This window comes from Triticum aestivum, chromosome 3D, assembly GCF_018294505.1.
Source record: "Triticum aestivum cultivar Chinese Spring chromosome 3D, IWGSC CS RefSeq v2.1, whole genome shotgun sequence".
NCBI lineage: Eukaryota > Viridiplantae > Streptophyta > Magnoliopsida > Poales > Poaceae > Triticum > Triticum aestivum.
This window is the reverse complement of record NC_057802.1, coordinates 126,596,284-126,601,900: the sequence shown is the minus strand read 5'-3', so window position 1 is coordinate 126,601,900 and position 5,617 is coordinate 126,596,284.

Here is a 5,617-nt window from a genome sequence, read left to right as displayed (position 1 = left end):
CTGTGCTGAAGGCGGACTCGGATGCCATCATAGAGGAAGAAGCCGCCAAGATATCTGCTGCCATGCGACTCAGCGTTGGGTATTCACCTGAGTTCGTCTACCACCATGCAAGGATATTGAATTGATCACTTCGACGGATGGGTACCTTTGACAAGTACGAATCAAGTTCGGTAGAATCCAAATTTGTTGATCGAGCAGTGAGGGTGACATGTTGGTCCCAATCAGCCATAGTATCTTCACCACTTACAGCCATGTCATCATCACCTCCTTGTGACATGGGATCTGATCCATTGTCATTCAATTGGAGGTATTCCTTGAACAACCCTTGGAACACATTTTTTATTTTAGCAATCATTGCTGCAACTTCGTTCCCAAACTCTAGGCCAAATCGGAACTCAATATATTTCAACTTGAAATGTGGGTCCAAAATCACTGGAATACAAAGGCTCAACCATGTCATCTTCCAATACCTTCTGAAATTTCTCTTTATATATTTGACCGTTGTGCCCATCTCAGAATCCTGTTCATAATGTTGTTGCTCTAAGGTCAGCTTCACTTTCCACATTTCATGGAAATACAAGTTAGCAGTTGGATATTTTGTGCCGGATATCACATTAGTGGCTTCATAAAATACCTTCAGTAGCCTGCAAACATCTTAGGCATTTTCCCAATCCTTAAAAGATGGCTTGAAGGTATATTGTTTATCTTGAATGGCTAAAGAGTCAAACACTCCGCGATACTCTTTTGCTATATCAATCATCATGTAGGTTGAGTTCCAGCGAGTTGGAACATCAAGACTTGGAGTTCTCCCACATGATACACGATGTTGCTCAACGATTTCTTGAAAATTTTCCTTTCGACTTGGTGAGCTTCGAATATATTTCACAGTTTCACGTATCATGTTGATCACTGGACCAAGGAAGTTCAATCCTACTTGACATATTAGATTTATGACATGGGCGACACAACGTTGGTGAAACAACTTGCCACCACCAGGTAACATCTTCTTAAATAGGAGATGTGCCTTCAATAGCTTCATCATTGCACCATTGTTCGATGCATTGTCTAGCGTCACAGCAAAGAGATTATCTTCAATGTTCCACTCTCTTATGAAATTCACCATGACATTGAACATTGCAGCTCCTGTGTGCGGCGTCTCTATAGCTGCAAATTTCACTATCCTCTTCTGCTGCTTCCACTCCTCATCAATGAAGTGAGCTGTGATGCAAATGTACCCACTGTCTGATTTGATGTCCACAGGTCCGTAGTCAAAGAAATCTTGGATTTGGAGTTTTGGAACATCCTTTGCAGAATTCTCTTCTCTTCCTTAAATGCTTTCATGCAGTCCTCCTTCACAGTTTTTCTACATATTATCTTGAAGCTAGGATTTAGACTAGAGACAAATCTTCTAAATCCATCGTACTCCACCAATGAGAATGCCAATTCATGCAACACTATCATCCTCATCAGCTCTCGGCGTGCTAATGCCTGATTAAAGGTCCAAAGCCCCATTGCAACTCCATCAGGACTCACGATAGAAGCACTCAGCTGTCCAGAAACTCTAAGAACCTTCTTCCTTTCCCTGCATCTCTTCAAATGTTTGCGCAATGAACTCATTCCATGTTTACGCTCAGCACAAATATTCCTTGCACAGTGTTTACACTCAGCAGCTACAACTATGCCATCAACACGGATAGGCTCATATCCTTTCCACACTTTAGACAAAAACTTTCTTCCCGGTTTAGAAAACGATCCCATGTCAATGATCTCAACCTCTCCCTCTTCATCCACATTATCTCTCTCTTCTTCATCAACATCATCATCTTATTCTTCAGCATCCTCATCTTCTTGTCCTTCCTCTTCTTCTTCATAGTCAACATCTTCTTCATCAGCCTCATCTTCTTCAAAATCAACCATACAAGTGTCTTGTGAACGTCCTGCTGAGCAAAGGACACGAGTGTTAACATTACAATTACGAGTATTTTTTATTTTAGCAACCATTAGTTTGCATCCCTAGAAAAAGAATGATTAACAATACTCACCATGATAAGCTCTACAAATGTTTATCGAAGAAGGAGACACCCCTCGGGGTGGTTGAGCCCTTCTCATTGTCACACCGGATATCAACGATGAACCACCAATTTGGTATGCCTCATGGTTCCCTTCTTCCTCTTCCATTTTTCTGATCAGAGGGAAATATATGAACATTAGAGAGCATTAACTTTCAAAATCAACATCAGATGTTATACCCAAATTTCATTTACTTGTACTAGTGCAGGACAACCAAATTTTTTTGTATATGAACTTAACAGAATTTGGTTTGAGAATCCAAACACTTAATAGGATTCGGGGGAGAAATTTACAAAGCAGTAGACAAGTAGAACCATGAAGTAATAAACATAGGTACAACCATGATCCCCAAATCTGTTGCTTGCCCTGGGCAAAATGATCCAGTATAAATATGATCTAGTTCTTCATGTACTTGTTCATCTACACTGACTGAATGACTTTACTTTTACTACTACCTCTTCCCCTTTCTTTTCAAGTTGGTAAATAACTTATGCAGTAGTAGACAAATAGTACCATGCAGTGGATGCTGCTGATCATCATTCACACAGACCAATACTGTTGAACTACTGCAAATTCATTGTAGAAGTAAACACGACTACGGAACCAACATTGAATCTACTACAGAATCAACACTGAAGCTATTGCAGACAACAGTGACCAAGAACCAAAACAAGACCAGTGCTTGAATTGCAGCTGCACTGGGAAGGGGAGGAGGCCGGCAGGAGTCTCACTTGTGAGCTGGACAAGTTGGAGAAGAGGAAAAGACGACGACCGAATGGCGAGTTCGACGGCGACCGGGGCCGCGGGACGGCGAGCTCGACGGCGACCGGGAAGACGAACGAGACGTGCACCGTGAGTGGTAGGAACGCTGGCGGAGGCAGAGGTGGTCGGGGGCGGCAGAGATCATCGGGGGCGGCCGACAGAGATCGCCGGGGGCAGCGGCAGAGGTGGACTAGGGCAAAGAGACCATCTGGCTGGGTTGACCCGTGCGATCCATCGGGTCACACAGTGCCAGCTCCACTGGCCCCGTATATGATTCAAGGCCAACCTGCCTGGCCCATTGGCCTCGACATTTTGGGTCGGGTCAGTGACCCAGCAGGCCGACCCGGCCCGTTCCCATTTTGACTACTACACAACCTTCTTCTTGTAGACGTTGTTGGGCCTCCAGGTGCAGAGGTTTGTAGGACAGTAGCAAATTTCCCTCAAGTGGATGACCTAAGGTTTATTAACCCGTGGGAGGCGTAGGATGAAGATGGTCTCTCTCAAACAACCCTGCAACCAAATAGAAAAGAGTCTCTTGTGTCCCCAACACACCCAATACAATGGTAAATTGTATAGGTGCACTAGTTTAGCGAAGAGATGGTGATACAAGTGTAATATGGATGGTAGATATAGGTTTTTGTAATCTGAAAATATAAAAACAGCAAGGTAACTAATGATAAAAGTGAGTGTAAACGGTATTGCAATGCTTCGAAACAAGGCCTAGGGTTCATACTTTCACTAGTGCAAGTTCTCTCAACAAGGATAACATAATTAAATCATATAACAATCCCTCAATATGCAACAAAGATTCACTCCAAAGTCACTAATAGCGGAGAACAAACGAAGAGATTATTGTAGGGTACGAAACCACCTCAAAGTTATTCTTTCCGATCAATCCATTGGGCTATTCCTATAAGTGTCACAAACATCCCTAGAGTTCGTAGTAAAATAACACCTTAAGACACAAATCAACCAAAACCCTAGTGTCACCTAGATACTCCAATATCACCTCAAGTATCTGTGGGTATGATTATACGATATGCATCACACAATCTCAGATTTATCTATTCAACCAACACAAAGAACTTCAAAGAGTGCCCCAAAGTTTCTACCGGAGAGTCAAGACGAAAACGTGTGCCAACCCCTATGCATAAGTTCACAAGGTCACAGAACTCGCAAGTTGATTAGCAAAACATACATCAAGTGGATCACGTGAATATCCCATTGTCACCTCAGATAAGCACATGCAAGACATACATCAAGTGTTCTCAAATCCTTAAAGACTCAATCCGATAAGATAACTTCAAAGGAAAAACTCAATTCATCCCAAGGAGATAGAGGGGGATAAACATCATAAGATCCAACTATAGTAGCAAAGCTCGCGTTACATCAAGATCATGCCACATCAAGAACACGAGAGAGAGAGATCAAACACATAGCTACTGGTACATACCCTCAACCCCGAGGGTGAACTACTCCCTCCTCGTCATGGAGAGCGTCGGGATGATGAAGATGGCCACCGGTGATGGATCCCCCTCCGCCAGGTGCCAGAACAGGGCCCCGATTGGTTTTTGGTGGCTACAGAGGGTTGCGGCGGCGGAACTCCCGATCTAGGTTTCTTTTCGGGGGTTTCTATATTTATAGGAATTTTTGGCGTCGGTCTCACGTCAGGGGGTTCTCTGAGTCATACACGAGGTAGGGGGGCGCACCCAGGGGGGTAGGGCGTGCCCTCCACCCTCGTGGATGGCTCGGGACTCTTTTGGCCCAACTCTTTTACTCTGGGGGCTTCTTTTGGTCCATAAAAAATCATCAAAAATTGGCACGTCAATTGGACTCCGTTTGGTATTCCTTTTCTGTAAAACTCAATAACAAGGAAAAACAGAAACTGGCACTGGCCTCTAGGTTAACAGGTTAGTCCCAAAAATCATATAAAATAGCTTATAAATGCATGTAAAACATCCAAGATTGATAATATAATAGCGTGGAACAATAAAAAATTATAGATACGTTGGAGACGTATCATCGACCAGTTGAACGTACAACGAGAGAGTGGTTAATTTGACCAACAAGGATGGTTCTATTTTGGTTTGTGTTACGTATATGCACGGTATAGGAGTATGTACATGTCAAAGAGGGGGCAACACATGAATACTCCATATATATGCGTGTCACAACCTTGCTCCATGTGGGGACTTTTCGGTTTCCGAGGCAGGTTCCACATCAAAGTTGTACATTATATTGGTATTCAAACATCACACAATACCATGCAGGCGGTGGTTGCCCTATATATAGGAACTCACTCGCGTGTGGCGCTTCCATCCGTGGGCATGCAAGGTTGTCCTCCATCACTTTGACCCAATGGGAGAGAGGTTAATTTGATCATCAAGGAATGATTCTTTTTTGGTTTTTGCTATACAATAGAAGTACATATATACCACGCGTCGAATGGGGGCGTACATATAGCACATACCATGCGTCATGAACCTCGCGCTCTCCGTGGGGACTTTTTGGTTTCCTATATATGTGGTGCCACATCAAAGTTGTGCATTGCGTATTCAAACATCACACAAACAGCTCTTTGGGCCACATGCAGATGGTGGTACGTAGTCCTATATAGGATGATCACTCACGTGCGACGAGCGCTTCGCTTCTGTGTTGGGCCTGCGAGTTCATCGTCCATCACTTTGACCCAGCAAGAGAGAGGTATGCGTTTGAAGAACAAGGAGGATTAATTCTTTTAGGATTGTGTTACTAGGTGTGTGTGTGTATATATATAGTACGTGTC